This window comes from Crinia signifera, chromosome 2 (genome assembly GCF_055691185.1).
Source record: "Crinia signifera chromosome 2, ASM5569118v1, whole genome shotgun sequence".
Classification (NCBI taxonomy): Eukaryota; Metazoa; Chordata; class Amphibia; order Anura; family Myobatrachidae; genus Crinia; species Crinia signifera.
Genome location: NC_139218.1, coordinates 397794466 through 397812251, shown reverse-complemented (window position 1 = coordinate 397812251; position 17786 = coordinate 397794466). Strand labels below are relative to the sequence as shown.

The 17786-nt window shown below is 44.9% G+C and overlaps 2 pseudogenes; both read left to right on the top strand.

The window, feature by feature from the left end:
* Positions 1-4671: 4671 nt before the first annotated feature.
* On the top strand, positions 4672-4789 carry LOC146060854 (5S ribosomal RNA; annotated as a pseudogene).
* A 6472-nt stretch (positions 4790-11261) lies between these two features.
* On the top strand, positions 11262-11379 carry LOC146061883 (5S ribosomal RNA; annotated as a pseudogene).
* The last annotated feature ends 6407 nt before the right edge of the window (positions 11380-17786 follow it).

Genomic DNA, 17786 nt, shown 5'->3' with positions numbered 1-17786 from the left:
AAAAAGCAGGGTGGTTTGATAGCCACAAAGAGGAGTATAATCTGTCTATTTACAAGGCAGGTTGGTAAATTGGGTCTGACAGATCCTGGCCCTTTGTCAAATCTGCAGATCCCGGTGTGTATATAGCACAAATTGTATGTCACAATCACCTATAAATCCTCTAAGTACATGAAACAATTAGGAGATCCTGTGAGGGTAAAGTTATTTAGATCTTGGTGTGTGTACAACACAGATTATGAAAAAATCACCTAAACGTCCTCTAAGCACATAGAGTAATATTACAGTCAGGAGATCCTTTGAAGGTGAAGAAACTTAGATGTACATATGAACCTCCTGTGCTTTATAAGGTAAAAGGGCTCAGGTGACTGTGCGCCGCAGTTTAATATGCCGCGCAGTCTGCAGTGAGAGATCACCTCTAGTTTACCCAGGTATAATATAACATTTAGCGTGATGCTGTTACACAAGCGCGTCCGTCCTATAGACGGAGCAGCGCTAAGTGGAGCGGCTCTGGAGTGTGAGTGCTGCCGGTTAAATTGTTTGCAGGCACAGCCTGCTTTACCTTGCTGCCCAGACGCAGCGATGGCGGCGGGAGGTAGTCGGACGCCGGAGCGGGGTGTCCGTAGAGATCACTGTGGAGGGTGTCCTGAGGGGGGTGTGTCCTGCGCGTCAGAGGACACGTGTTTCGCAGAGAAGCTTGTTCACTGACGCATGAAGGACAAGGGGGGGATTCCCCTCTTATGACGGAAATGTCAGCCAACCAGAAGAGGCACCGCTGATTGACAAAAAGGAGTAGCCAATCAGGCGGGCCAGTGACGTACCTCGCAGCTGTAAAGACTAGCTGGAGTGTCAGTCCCGTGAACCATAGCAAGAGGCGTCAGAACGTTCTGACGTTAGTGTGATTGAAGTGATCTATTGCGCAAACAGCCAGGGAGGTGATGCCGCTAATATACGGCATAATAGAATATCATATATTGAAATATATAACGCTTGATAGTTAAGCGCCCATTGTGTAATGTTTAATCAATCTGCCAGGCTGTCTGTTACATGAAGTGGTTTCCACACCACTGCATTAGATAGTGGAGGTTAGAATCCTATTGTTTATTCAGGTGCCAGTGACATGGACGCTTTGAAATAGTACAGCTGCAATATTGACAAAATATATATAAATATAATAGATATAGTGGGGGGGGAGGGGGGGGGGAAAGCAAGAAGAAAATATTAAATGATAATAATAATGCCGAAATACTATGATAATAATAATAATAGAGTGATAAGTGTGTAATTGATAAGTATCAATTAATGGTTGATAATTAATGATTAATGAGACGAAATGATTTAGGGAAAGGTATAGTGATGTAGATATAGCACCTTCTATTGTTGATACGTGTATGGGGGAAAGGCAGTGGAGGGAGGCATGTCGGTACGGATATTTTTGATTTATTTATTAAAATATTTATTATTTTTTATTTTATTTTATTTTATTTATTTATTTTATTTTATTTTTTTCTCTTGTTCTTATTCTTATTTTTTAGTCCCACGTCACTGGGACATATCATCCTGCTGGGGATAGAAGATAAAATTGGTATTAGAAACAGTGTGAAAATAACATAATAACTGCTGCTGTAAACTTCAACCATTTGTAAGCGGTACACAGGATGGTGATAGTAGTTGCCGCATATACAGGCATGATTGGACTGATTTTGCAAAAGAAGTGTCGAAGTCACCTGCAGTCAGGACATACATAATGGTGTTTGAGGGAGACAGCCAATTATACATAGGATTAGAGGGGCGCTGGTAGTTATTCCTAATCATATAGGGCGCCATTGGAACTGATATGGTGCTATGAGCGTTGTCTCAAAAAACCTTGATATGAGGCGTGATCATAAAGCATATAGTATATGGACTTGGGGTATTTGGGAGAAAAATGTGGGAATATGGAGATTCAATGCAGGAAAGCACTGAAGTTGATACCCTCATTGAGGCCGTTTGGTGCCAGGGTCATGAGTTGAAAGATCCACCAACTCTCTCTTCTTAGAAGGGCATTATTAATATCTCCACCTCTTCTGCCTAGGTGGATTTGTTCCAGTCCAAAGAAAGAGAGGGTGTCCGTATTCGAGTTATGAGCTTGTAAAAAATGGCGGGCAACAGTAGTGATGGTTTTGAATTTCTTCAGGTCATTAGCAGCATTCCTTACATTGCTTATATGCTCCAAAATTCTCTGCTTCAGGGGTCTTGATGTCATCCCTACGTATCTGATTTGGCAGGGGCAGGTGATGCAGTAAATCATGTTGGGGCATTTGCAATTGTAGAATCCCCGTATGTTTATGGTATCCCCATATCTGTTTTTCATGGTGGTGATGTTAGTGACGTGAGTGCATGCTTTGCACCCTCCACACGGGTAACTGCCTGTGGTCGTGGGTTTACTTGGCTGTCTGGCTACATAGTGACTGTGAACCAGGTTGTCTCTGAGGTTTGGAGCCCGTCGCCAACTCATGTCTACTCTTTTGTTAAGAGTGGTTGCTAGGTCGTCATCTGATAGTAACACATGCCAGTGTCTTTGGATGATATTGGTGATATCTTTCCACTCATTACAGAAGTCGCCCACCATCCTTATGGTTTTCGTATCTTCAGGGTTGGATTTGGTGCGGAACAGCATCTCATCTCTTTCCATGGATTGGGTGTCCCTTTTGGCTTTCTTGATGGTCCTTTTTGAATAGCCCCGTTCTTGTAATCTGATGGAAAGGTCTTTACACTTGTCTTCGTACACTGCATCATCTGAGCAGTTGCGGCGTAATCGCAAGAATTCTCCTTTTGGGAGATTGGTCTTCGTGGGAGGAAAGTGGGCACTGGTGTTATGCAACAAACTGTTCGTTGAGGTCGATTTCCTGTATATTTCTGTTGAGAGAACATTATTGTTTCCACGATAGATGCGAAGGTCAAGGAAAGTGATGCTGTTCTTGCTCCATTCATAGGTGAATTTAAGATTCAGGTAGTTGGTATTAAGTTTTTGGATGAAATCTGTCAAGTGTTGATGAGTACCCTTCCAAATGATCAGAATGTCATCAATATAACGCATCCAGCTGTGTATACAATCAGTGTCCATCTCTTCTTGGAAAACGAATTCTCGTTCCCACCAGCCAAGGAAGAGGTTTGCGTAAGTTGGGGCACAAGCTGCCCCCATCGCTGTCCCTCTTCCCTGGATGTAGTAATGATTATTGAAGACAAAGTAATTTTTGCGCAGGACAAAGTCTAAAAGATCGAGGAGAAAGACGTGAAATTCTGTGATGCCTTCCATTTCCATGAAATATTTGACAGCCTGTATTCCAAGATCGTGTTTTATGCAGTTATACAGGGATTCCACATCTAGGGATACCAAGAGATGGTCATCCTCCAATTGGACATCGTGGATTTTTCTTAGGACATCGGCTGTGTCCTTCGTGTAGGACGGTAGGCTTGTGACATGATGTCTGAGGTGAACATCTAGGAAAGTGCATGCATTTTCAATCAACGATCCATTCCCGGAAACAATCGGTCTCCCAGGTGGTTCTTTGAGATTTTTATGCACCTTGGGTAGTAAATAGAAGGTGGCTATTCTGGGGTTCGGGTTTTTGAGAAACTGATGTTCAGATTTTGTGATGATCCCTTTTGCAAAGGCTCCATTGATTATTCTATCGTATGTCGTTTGAAAATTGGTTGTGGGGTCAAATAGAGTTTTGGAGTAACATGATTTGTCATCCAATTGTTTATGTACCTCTTTCAGATACATTTGGGTCGGCCATAGCACGATGTTGCCACCCTTATCAGAAGGTTTGATTAGTACGTCCTGCCATTTTTGGATTTCCTTTAAGGCTTCGGTTTCAGAATGAGTGAGGTTGGTGTTGGATCTGTATCTCTTCTTTTTTTGGTGAAGATTGTCCAGGTCACGGGATACCAGTTTCGTGAAGATCTTAACCTCGGGACAGATGGTATCATTCGGGAAAAATGTTGATTTTTTCTTGCATATAAATCTATTGGAGGGTGTCAGGTCATCAGTATTTTGCAATTCTTCTAGGTCTTGGATGGCCTGTAGTTCCCTTGTTGACCATTCGGTGGAGGTGCCCTCGGTCCGGTCCTTGTCACGTTGAGCATGGAACTTGGCAAGTAGTAATTTTCTTCCGAAAAGATTTATGTTGGTTTCCCATTTGAAACGGTTAAAAGTCTTAGATGGAGAGAAAGAGAGGCCAATTTGGCTAAATGTCAGTATTTGTCACTGTTTTCTTTGCTCACTAAACAGTACTAAACAAACCCCTGGGTGAACTGGGTGATCAGACAAACCCTATTCTGACACCTGGAACACTAGCCGATTTCCTGGACTGAGGGTACATTCACCTTTTTACTCCATCCAAATTTTCGTGGTTCCCACTCCAGGGAGGATCGTCTCACCCCGTCTCTCTCATCCCCAATCCTATACATTGTAAGATTGGGGACAGCAGAAGTCTGGGCTCAGACACAAGATTCCCCCTCTTTCTTACTACCCTATATCTCACCTCCTAGTGACTCTCTCATTGGCCCTCCTGCTAATTATTCACCCTGCAAGGCCTCGATGGTAACAGGGAGGATTCCATTACTGCAGGACCAACAGCAGAAGCACGCTTGAGCTCATTTTCCACCAGCAGGGCCCTCGCACTTCAAACATACGGCCATACCTCACTGAATCGCCTGGTACCATCCGAACCCAGAAGCTAAGCAGTGAAGGGCCGGCCAAGTACCTGTCTGGGGAACTAACAGGGAATAGTCGGTGCCGTAATTCACCATAACAGCAGAAGCCAAAAGCTGTGAGAGTGACGCTTCATTCACACCTCTTTACTGCTATCCTGATTTTCTTCTGTCAATCTGAGACTCTAAACCCCAATTTTTTGTCTTATATTATTATACTTTTTTGTCTTATTTCACATTTGACAATTTCAATTGATTACTGAGGGGTGGTGTGTCCTGCGCCATCTGAATTGCTATTTCAATCTTAGATGATAAACAGACAAATTTTCTGTTATGACTGCTAGAATACGAAATAGCTATATGTGTGACTAATTTTCGCTAAGCTTACCTTTAATTAAATACCTGACCTTGTCAGCACTACTTTGACTTATTGCTATGAGGACGAATTAATTCAACAAACTGAATTTCTTCAGCAAATGTGCAACCCCTCTTATGCTAACCCTGATTTTTAAGTGTTTCGATAATTAAAAGTTATGTTTTAACTAATAGACACCATATCAAACTTATACCATTACTTACAAGCGTGCCCCAAAAAACCTTGTCGGGTTCCCTTCAAGTCACCTCTGACTTTCCTTTTCAGTTCAACTTTTGAACTCCATTTGGGAGCACCACCAACGTCAGCCCTTGCCATTGAATTCTACTACCGAGCAACGGCACACATGTTGGTTTACATTTCAAATTAACATTAAAACTTTACCTGTGCCAATCCAACTCAACCCCAAAAGAAGTTGATATCCCACTGAGGTCTGTCTCAGATTCTGGGATTGAGCACGGTAACATCACCAATAATTAATTTACTTGACCGAAACACCACTTACAGACCACCAGTCAACCGGAGCCAAGAAAACCTCACCGTGAACAGAAATCACCAACGAATAATGTCAACATTTAACTTGCGAAATGAACTAATCAGCAAACACAAAAACAGCAACTTTGATTCAGTTTTCCCCACTCAAACAACCCGGATTGAAGGAGACCAAGGCTGGGATGACGACCTAACTACCCTCAAAAAAATCTTACAGAAACAAACCAGGTCAAGCTGGGACCTCTCGAGTCTCGAGAACTATTGTAAGCAAAAGATAACACCAAGAGGCCTCAGACCTAAAACCTTTCCGGCATTTGACCTACACACTGAAAACTTGAGGAAAGAATGGGAAGCGAGCTTACTCAAATGCTCACAGGACTTAATGTCAATTCTAATACGCCATAACCACCTCATATTGGAAGAGTGTACCCAGAAAATCGAGGCATTGGGGAAAAAATTGGAAAAGTGGGAGACTGATCCAGCTTTCCAGAACAACTTTGAAAAAAACAAAAAAGACCTAGAAAAATACGAAGAAACCATAATAGAGCGCAAACGAAGTAAATTTCTCAGGGACCAACAGGACTTCGCATCTGGCAGAATCTTCAATTGGGCAAGATTCCAAAGAACACAGAGGAAAGACACCAATTACGGGCCAAGAGGCACACCATCGCCCTCAGAATCTGAATATTCTAGCGCTGACAAAAACAGTGACAGCACGTACGCCAATACCAACATCAGAGGTTCGGAAGATTTTTTAGATTTCGGAAACGGGAGAGGCCAATACAGAGGAAGAGGAAGACGAGAAGAGGGAGGAAGAAACAGAAGAAGGGATTGGTCGAGATGGGAGCTCAGGCAACCGAGCAGACAATCCCAAAGGAACAGACAACCACAGACTTACAGACAATGAAACTGCAGATCATCAATCTTTCGGAACACAACCTAACCCCCACTCAAATTGGAGTCCTGGAAAAGGGCCTCTCTTTCTCTCCATCTAAGACTTTTAACCGTTTCAAATGGGAAACCAACATAAATCTTTTCGGAAGAAAATTACTACTTGCCAAGTTCCATGCTCAACGTGACAAGGACCGGACCGAGGGCACCTCCACCGAATGGTCAACAAGGGAACTACAGGCCATCCAAGACCTAGAAGAATTGCAAAATACTGATGACCTGACACCCTCCAATAGATTTATATGCAAGAAAAAATCAACATTTTTCCCGAATGATACCATCTGTCCCGAGGTTAAGATCTTCACGAAACTGGTATCCCGTGACCTGGACAATCTTCACCAAAAAAAGAAGAGATACAGATCCAACACCAACCTCACTCATTCTGAAACCGAAGCCTTAAAGGAAATCCAAAAATGGCAGGACGTACTAATCAAACCTTCTGATAAGGGTGGCAACATCGTGCTATGGCCGACCCAAATGTATCTGAAAGAGGTACATAAACAATTGGATGACAAATCATGTTACTCCAAAACTCTATTTGACCCCACAACCAATTTTCAAACGACATACGATAGAATAATCAATGGAGCCCTTACAAAAGGGATCATCACAAAATCTGAACATCAGTTTCTCAAAAACCCGAACCCCAGAATAGCCACCTTCTATTTACTACCCAAGGTGCATAAAAATCTCAAAGAACCACCTGGAAGACCGATTGTTTCCGGGAATGGATCGTTGATTGAAAATGCATGCACTTTCCTAGATGTTCACCTCAGACATCATGTCACAAGCCTACCGTCCTACACGAAGGACACAGCCGATGTCCTAAGAAAAATCCACGATGTCCAATTGGAGGATGACCATCTCTTGGTATCCCTAGATGTGGAATCCCTGTATAACTGCATAAAACACGATCTTGGAATACAGGCTGTCAAATATTTCATGGAAATGGAAGGCATCACAGAATTTCACGTCTTTCTCCTCGATCTTTTAGACTTTGTCCTGCGCAAAAATTACTTTGTCTTCAATAATCATTACTACATCCAGGGAAGAGGGACAGCGATGGGGGCAGCTTGTGCCCCAACTTACGCAAACCTCTTCCTTGGCTGGTGGGAACGAGAATTCGTTTTCCAAGAAGAGATGGACACTGATTGTATACACAGCTGGATGCGTTATATTGATGACATTCTGATCATTTGGAAGGGTACTCATCAACACTTGACAGATTTCATCCAAAAACTTAATACCAACTACCTGAATCTTAAATTCACATATGAATGGAGCAAGAACAGCATCACTTTCCTTGTCCTTCACATCTATCGTGGAACCAATAATGTTCTCTCAACAGAAATATACAGGAAATCGACCTCAACGAACAGTTTGTTGCATAACACCAGTGCCCACTTTCCTCCCACGAAGACCAATCTCCCAAAAGGAGAATTCTTGCGATTACGCCGCAACTGCTCAGATGATGCAGTGTACGAAGACAAGTGTAAAGACCTTTCCATCAGATTACAAGAACGGGGCTATTCAAAAAGGACCATCAAGAAAGCCAAAAGGGACACCCAATCCATGGAAAGAGATGAGATGCTGTTCCGCACCAAATCCAACCCTGAAGATACGAAAACCATAAGGATGGTGGGCGACTTCTGTAATGAGTGGAAAGATATCACCAATATCATCCAAAGACACTGGCATGTGTTACTATCAGATGACGACCTAGCAACCACTCTTAACAAAAGAGTAGACATGAGTTGGCGACGGGCTCCAAACCTCAGAGACAACCTGGTTCACAGTCACTATGTAGCCAGACAGCCAAGTAAACCCACGACCACAGGCAGTTACCCGTGTGGAGGGTGCAAAGCATGCACTCACGTCACTAACATCACCACCATGAAAAACAGATATGGGGATACCATAAACATACGGGGATTCTACAATTGCAAATGCCCCAACATGATTTACTGCATCACCTGCCCCTGCCAAATCAGATACGTAGGGATGACATCAAGACCCCTGAAGCAGAGAATTTTGGAGCATATAAGCAATGTAAGGAATGCTGCAAATGACCGGAAGAAATTCAAAACCATCACTACTGTTGCCCGCCATTTTTTATAAGCTCATAACTCGAATACGGACACCCTCTCTTTCTTTGGACTGGAACAAATCCACCTAGGCAGAAGAGGTGGAGATATTAATAATGCCCTTCTAAGAAGAGAGAGTTGGTGGATCTTTCAACTCATGACCCTGGCACCAAACGGCCTCAATGAGGGTATCAACTTCAGTGCTTTCCTGCATTGAATCTCCATATTCCCACATTTTTCTCCCAAATACCCCAAGTCCATATACTATATGCTTTATGATCACGCCTCATATCAAGGTTTTTTGAGACAACGCTCATAGCACCATATCAGTTCCAATGGCGCCCTATATGATTAGGAATAACTACCAGCGCCCCTCTAATCCTATGTATAATTGGCTGTCTCCCTCAAACACCATTATGTATGTCCTGACTGCAGGTGACTTCGACACTTCTTTTGCAAAATCAGTCCAATCATGCCTGTATATGCGGCAACTACTATCACCATCCTGTGTACCGCTTACAAATGGTTGAAGTTTACAGCAGCAGTTATTATGTCATTTTCACACTGTTTCTAATACCAATTTTATCTTCTATCCCCAGCAGGATGATATGTCCCAGTGACGTGGGACTAAAAAATAAGAATAAGAACAAGAGAAAAAAAAAAAAAAAAAAAAATTTTAATAAATAAATCAAAAATATCCGTACCGACATGCCTCCCTCCACTGCCTTTCCCCCATACACGTATCAACAATAGAAGGTGCTATATCTACATCACTATACCTTTCCCTAAATCATTTCGTCTCATTAATCATTAATTATCAACCATTAATTCATACTTATCAATTACACACTTATCACTCTATTATTATTATTATCATAGTATTTCGGCATTATTATTATCATTTAATATTTTCTTCTTGCTTTCCCCCCCCCCCCTCCCCCCCCCTATATCTATTATATTTATATATATTTTGTCAATATTGCAGCTGTACTATTTCAAAGCGTCACTGTCACTGGCACCTGAATAAACAATAGGATTCTAACCTCCACTATCTAATGCAGTGGTGTGGAAACCACTTCATGTAACAGACAGCCTGGCAGATTGATTAAACATTACACAATGGGCGCTTAACTATCAAGCGTTATATATTTCAATGTATGATATTCTATTATGCCGTATATTAGCGGCATCACCTCCCTGGCTGTTTGCGCAATAGATCACTTCAATCACACTAACGTCAGAACGTTCTGACGCCTCTTGCTATGGTTCACGGGACTGACACTCCAGCTAGTCTTTACAGCTGCGAGGTACGTCACTGGCCCGCCTGATTGGCTACTCCTTTTTGTCAATCAGCGGTGCCTCTTCTGGTTGGCTGACATTTCCGTCATAAGAGGGGAATCCCCCCCTTGTCCTTCACGCGTCAGTGAACAAGCTTCTCTGCGAAACACGTGTCCTCTGACGCGCAGGACACACCCCCCTCAGGACACCCTCCACAGTGATCTCTACGGACACCCCGCTCCGGCGTCCGACTACCTCCCGCCGCCATCGCTGCGTCTGGGCAGCAAGGTAAAGCAGGCTGTGCCTGCAAACAATTTAACCGGCAGCACTCACACTCCAGAGCCGCTCCACTTAGCGCTGCTCCGTCTATAGGACGGACGCGCTTGTGTAACAGCATCACGCTAAATGTTATATTATACCTGGGTAAACTAGAGGTGATCTCTCACTGCAGACTGCGCGGCATATTAAACTGCGGCGCACAGTCACCTGAGCCCTTTTACCTTATAAAGCACAGGAGGTTCATATGTACATCTAAGTTTCTTCACCTTCAAAGGATCTCCTGACTGTAATATTACTCTATGTGCTTAGAGGACGTTTAGGTGATTTTTTCATAATCTGTGTTGTACACACACCAAGATCTAAATAACTTTACCCTCACAGGATCTCCTAATTGTTTCATGTACTTAGAGGATTTATAGGTGATTGTGACATACAATTTGTGCTATATACACACCGGGATCTGCAGATTTGACAAAGGGCCAGGATCTGTCAGACCCTATTTACCAACCTGCCTTGTAAATAGACAGATTATACTCCTCTTTGTGGCTATCAAACCACCCTGCTTTTTTGCTTTTTTTGTTTATTGACTGTAAGACGCCATTAACTGTGTCCAACCACAAGATTTGTTATCTTGTAATACTACAGCGACAAAAATCTGCCAATTTGGCTAAATGTCAGTATTTGTCACTGTTTTCTTTGCTCACTAAACAGTACTAAACAAACCCCTGGGTGAACTGGGTGATCAGACAAACCCTATTCTGACACCTGGAACACTAGCCGATTTCCTGGACTGAGGGTACATTCACCTTTTTACTCCATCCAAATTTTCGTGGTTCCCACTCCAGGGAGGATCGTCTCACCCCGTCTCTCTCATCCCCAATCCTATACATTGTAAGATTGGGGACAGCAGAAGTCTGGGCTCAGACACAAGATTCCCCCTCTTTCTTACTACCCTATATCTCACCTCCTAGTGACTCTCTCATTGGCCCTCCTGCTAATTATTCACCCTGCAAGGCCTCGATGGTAACAGGGAGGATTCCATTACTGCAGGACCAACAGCAGAAGCACGCTTGAGCTCATTTTCCACCAGCAGGGCCCTCGCACTTCAAACATACGGCCATACCTCACTGAATCGCCTGGTACCATCCGAACCCAGAAGCTAAGCAGTGAAGGGCCGGCCAAGTACCTGTCTGGGGAACTAACAGGGAATAGTCAGTGCCGTAATTCACCATAACAGCAGAAGCCAAAAGCTGTGAGAGTGACGCTTCATTCACACCTCTTTACTGCTATCCTGATTTTCTTCTGTCAATCTGAGACTCTAAACCCCAATTTTTTGTCTTATATTATTATACTTTTTTGTCTTATTTCACATTTGACAATTTCAATTGATTACTGAGGGGTGGTGTGTCCTGCGCCATCTGAATTGCTATTTCAATCTTAGATGATAAACAGACTAATTTTCTGTTATGACTGCTAGAATACGAAATAGCTATATGTGTGACTAATTTTCGCTAAGCTTACCTTTAATTAAATACCTGACCTTGTCAGCACTACTTTGACTTATTGCTATGAGGACGAATTAATTCAACAAACTGAATTTCTTCAGCAAATGTGCAACCCCTCTTATGCTAACCCTGATTTTTAAGTGTTTCGATAATTAAAAGTTATGTTTTAACTAATAGACACCATATCAAACTTATACCATTACTTACAAGCGTGCCCCAAAAAACCTTGTCGGGTTCCCTTCAAGTCACCTCTGACTTTCCTTTTCAGCCATTACATAAGGGGCAGGTCAAAGTCGGCTATGGCGGCGGCTTTGGCAGGTATCGCTTTCCACGCCCGTCTGAGGGGCGAGCGCGATCCAACAGGGTCATTTATTCTGGCAAAAGCCTTAAGGGGCTGGGCAAAGCAACGGCCAGTGCCTCCTGACACTCGTCGGCCGATAGATGAGCGCATGCTGGGGGAGTTAGTGGCCTGTCTAGAAAAAGTGGCCAATAGCGCTTTCGAGGCCGCGCTGCTGAGGGTGGCTTTTTCATTTGCCTTCTTTGGGGCATTCAGGATTGGCAAATTAGTAGCTGCTAGTAAAACTGCCCAGTCAGGTCTGCGGTCTGAGGATGTGGTTTTGCATGAGGACCATGTTATGTGTAGGATTCAAAGATCCAAAACCGACCAATTGGGGAGGGGCAGTTGGGCCACGCTGCGAGCCAGTGTGGACCAAGCCATATGTCCCGTAGCATTAAGCAGGGACTATGTGTCCCGCGGGCCGGTTTCAGCCATGCAGTTTTTGGTTCACGCAGATGGCGTGCCCCTCACCCGGTTTCAGTTCGGGGCTGTATTTCGGCGGTGTTTAACCGACTTAGGCCTGCGGGCGCAAGACTACTGGACACACTCTTTTCGCATAGGGGCTGCAACATGCGCAGCGGAGGCGGGGCTTCCACCTTCTGCCATACAGAGGGTCGGGAGGTGGAAGTCCTCGGCTTATAAAAAATATGTAAGATTAGATAAGATAGATAAAGTAGATAAGTTGTAGTATGCGCCTGTTGCGCCAGCCCAAAAACGTAAGTTTACAATTGGTTCTGGACTGGCTAGCGTTCTGGAATCGACGGTGTGGAGTGAATTTTTTACTTTTTCCTTCGAGGTAGAACTAATTCAATTCGGCTGTCACCAAAGTTCACCGGAGGTTTTTTAAGTTTTTCACCTTCACTTGGGCTGTATCTTGCATTCTGGTTGTGTTACAGTATAGTTTATATTGATGTTAACGTTAGGTTTCTTCTTTTTCAGCCCCTTCCCTTTCCTCACCACCTCGGGGGATAGTTTGGTTCGTGGGTCACTCCTATATTTTTTGGGCGGCCAGGCATCCCATGGCCACCAAGGCTTCAGGCCTTCTACGAGACGACTCAGTTCAGTGGTTTGGGGTTAGGGGACTCCAGTGGGGTGGGCTTTACAACCTCCTGGTCACCAAGGCCCGCAGCTCAGGGCGCCCCGACACACTAATCATACACTTAGGGGGCAACGACCTGGTTAAGAGTACGGGGCTCTCCCTCATTTGCAGCATAACTACAGACCTAGAGCGCATTGCGGCCCTTTGGCCAGGGTTGCTGATAGTGTGGTCTGACATTGTCCCCCGTTTTCATTGGCGGGGCTGCAGGAATGCAGTTGCCATGGATAGGGCAAGGCGAAAGGTTAATCATGCCGTTTCCCATAGGGTACACGCCATGGGGGGTAGAGCAGTACGGCACCCCACGATAGTCAGGGAGTCGGCCCATCTGTTCAGGCCAGACGGAGTTCACCTGTCTTACGCGGGCATGGAGGTTTTCCTGGAGGACATCTTTTCTCGTCTAACTCAGCAATAGGGCAGGCATGTAGGTCTAGTTTGAGGGGTGGCGGGCCTGGTCCCGGGCGACCTTGTGTTATGTCTTGGGAACCTCGGCAGTGGCGAGAAGGCGCTCTCGACCAGCAGTCGGGTGAGGTGTCAGGTGGTCACCGTGCGGTATTACCCCCCCTTGCCAGGACGGTGGGCGAGTCCCGAATTGATCGGGGACGGTGGGCACTTCCTGGAGGTGTCCGCGCCCTACCTTAGAGGGGGCGGGGAGCCGTCACGGTGCAGGCTGTACCTTACGTAAGGGGTGTGTTTGTTAGATTGGAGCGATGCAGTCGCTGCCATTGGCATACACCTCTGACTGGTGCTGGTCTCAAGTGCTTTCTGGGCCATCCCTTTGATAGACAAACAAGGGTCATACCACCTAAATAAATAACTTGACCATTTTAAACTTATGCCATGGTTGTCTGAGTCTTATTTTTAGATAAGGTGTCCGCGTGAATTATTTCTAGGTATAAGGTAAAGGTAAATACACAAGGCAACCAACATAATCCCTTGGGCGCCTTAGGCAAAACGAGGGCAGCATAGGCCAGAGTGCAGTTAAGAGCCCGGGGATTTGGGGGTTAACTTCAAAGCAATGCAGCACAGAGCAGTGTGATGATTCATAGGCAGGTTATCATGTGGGGTAGCTGGGCCAATCAGTACCAAAAGGGGAGGCAGCTTAAGCAGGGTATTTAGGGTCCAGCTCTGGGGCAGGAACTTCCTCTTGGAATCCGGATCCCCACCCTCCCATCCCTTCTTTTTTCTTCTTCTCTTGTGCTCATTGCCTTCGGGCTGTCCAAACAATTGGCAAATTTAATTTTAGTTTAAAAATCGGCGAGAAGGCGCTCTCGACCAGCAGTCGGGTGAGGTGTCAGGTGGTCACCGTGCGGTATTACCCCCCCTTGCCAGGACGGTGGGCGAGTCCCGAATTGAGCGGGGACGGTGGGCACTTCCTGGAGGTGTCCGCGCCCTACCTTAGAGGGGGCGGGGAGCCGTCACGGTGCAGGCTGTACCTTACGTAAGGGGTGTGTTTGTTAGATTGGAGCGATGCAGTCGCTGCCATTGGCATACACCTCTGACTGGTGCTGGTCTCAAGTGCTTTCTGGGCCATCCCTTTGATAGACAAACAAGGGTCATACCACCTAAATAAATAACTTGACCATTTTAAACTTATGCCGTGGTTGTCTGAGTCTTATTTTTAGATAAGGTGTCCGCGTGAATTATTTCTAGGTATAAGGTAAAGGTAAATACACAAGGCAACCAACATAATCCCTTGGGCGCCTTAATAAGACACTGTAACGGAATCTGCTGCACTATATACGACACTGTAACGGAATCTGCTGCGCTATATAAGACTCTAACGGAATCTGCTGCGCTATATAAGACACTGTAACAGAATCTGTTGCGCTGTATAAGACACTGTAACGGATTCTGCTGCGCTATATAAGATGCTGTAACGGAATCTGCTGCACCATATAAGACACTGTAAATAAATAAAGTAGGTGTGTCCTCTGCAGTTCTGCAGCGGTATTGGCTTAGTACATTGGCAGATTGGAGAACCACAAAACCTGCCATGGTTTACATCCCTGTACCCTTAGATGTATACACCGGTAAATAACATTGACCATTTGCCCTCCTATGGACAATCAGGCCCAAATGTCCCATGTTGAGTTTAATGATTACAGCGCAGTATATAAATATAGAAAACCCGTATTTCCAAAGTTCTTTCAGCCTCAACTTTAATAAAAAAAAAAGAAAACTTCTGAGGGAAATAATTGAACCATAAAAAGGAGAAATCCTGAGTTGAGCAGATAACATTGTGGTTCCTGCCGGTCAGCACGCCATAAATCCTGGTGCTGGTGTAAGAGGGAAATGTTGATATGTGTTTGCCTTATTGAGCAAATCATTTCACTGGAGTCCTGGCGGGAGGGAGAGGGATGGACGCTGGACGTGGAGTCCTGGCGGGAGGGAGAGGGATGGACGCTGGATGCTGGATGCAATTCAATGTTCAAAGCAGGAATGTTCTGTCCTGCATCTGGGTTTAGTTTAGAAAAATATTAGTTTGCAGAATACATTGTTACCAATTATATAGTTCTCCTTAATATTCTCCAGCATAGTGCCCTCTTACATGGCAGGGCTATAGACAGGGGCTGGCTGGCAACTTTCATCCTGGGGGACAGACACAAGCAAGTGGCCCAGCTTTTCAAGGGGAATAGCCATGTCAATAATGTTTAGGGTGTGGCTTGTGTAATGTGGGTGTGGTTTGAATAGGCACATGTGGGGGTTACCGTCATGTGCAAAAAGTTTGATATTCAGTTTTTTTTAAGCCCAATTAAAATCCATATTTAAAAAACAAACAAATGTCAGCACTTGCTCTGGCCTCTGTGGATACGCAATTATGTAATTAAAAGTTTCCACTTAAGCTTAATTAGTTCTTCCCATGCATTGCAGACAGCTTATATGTCCCGTGCACAAACTATAATACCACTAACCCCACATCCGTCACACACACACTACCCAAACTAACCCTCACCCACACCAGCTGTCCACACACACAACACTAGCCCTAACCCTGCTACCAGGATACACTACACTACCCCTAATCCATCACTTGCTCATGCTATACCACCCCTAACCCTGCATCTGCTCCCTGCATGCACTACCCCCCCCCCCCCCCTGCTACCTGCACCTGCTCCATTTACACACTACCCCTAAACATGCACCTACTTCATTATTGCCTACCTGACCCTCTCCTTCAGGGAGAAAATGCTCTGTTCCTGGACTTCCCTGGTAGTGTATGACTGCCATCACCTGAGAGGAGCCAGGTAATAGATAAGAAAGGTGTCACCACAGGTGCTGGCAATCATACATTACCAGGGAAGCCCAGGAACAGAGCATTGTGTCCTCCTGGAGAGGGGCATGCTGGGAGGTATGGATAATGTAGGATTGCCAGCACCTGTAGGGAGCTAGGTAACTGATAAGAAAGGTGTCACCACAGGTGCTGGCAATCATACATTACCAGGGAAGGCCAGGAACAGAGCATTGTGTCCTCCTGGAGAGGGGCATGCTAGGAGGTATGGATAATGTATGATTGCCAGCACCTGTGGGGAGCTGGGTAACTGATAAGAAAGGTGTCACCACAGGTGTTGGCAATCATACATTACCAGGGAAGCCCAGGAACAGAGCATTGTGTCCTCCTGGAGAGGGGCATGCTGGGAGGTATGGATAATGTAGGATTGCCAGCACCTGTGGGGAGCTAGGTAACTGATAAGAAAGGTGTCACCACAGGTGCTGGCAATCATACATTACCAGGGAAGCCCAGGAACAGAGCATTGTGTCCTCCTGGAGAGGGGCATGCTGGGAGGTATGGATAATGTATGATTGCCAGCACCTGTGGGGAGCTAGGTAACTGATAAGAAAGGTGTCACCACAGGTGTTGGCAATCATACATTACCAGGGAAGCCCAGGAACAGAGCATTGTGTCCTCCTGGAGAGGGGCATGCTGGGAGGTATGGATAATGTAGGATTGCCAGCACCTGTGGGGAGCTAGGTAACTGATAAGAAAGGTGTCACCACAGGTGTTGGCAATCATACATTACCAGGGAAGCCCAGGAACAGAGCATTGTGTCCTCCTGGAGAGGGGCATGCCTGGAGGTATGGATAATGTAGGATTACCAGCACCTGTGGGGAGCTAGGTAACTGATAAGAAATGTGTCACCACAGGTGCTGGCAATCATACATTACCAGGGAACCCCAGGAACAGAGCATTGTGTCCTCCTGGAGAGGAATGCAATATTTTAAGCTGTGTGAATGCGCAATTAAACCACAGTGCAGCTACCATACAGGACCACAGAGAAGATACACCTCTGACTACTCAAAAAGAACAAATGTGATAGACAATAGAGTGGAACTGACAGGTGGCGCTCAATGATAACTAGGTATAGAGGGTGATTGACCTCAGATGAAAAACATATATACAATAAAAGGTTTATACAAAACCAAATACGACTTCTCAATGTCGCACAGAGTTGGAATATGCTGGATGGTTTCAATTTTCATCCAATAGAATTCTCCCCTATTAAGCATAAATGGGAGACACAATAGGGAGAGACATGGTGCAGATCATAATGATAAAAAGAATTTAATACGGTGGATACACTTACAAAGTGTTGTAGATTACAAGGCATGTAACAATGAATCCAAGGCTATGCAGCAGGCACAATGATGTTCTCGGGGAAGAACTACTGTCCAGGGTCCCTTGGTCCGGAATCAA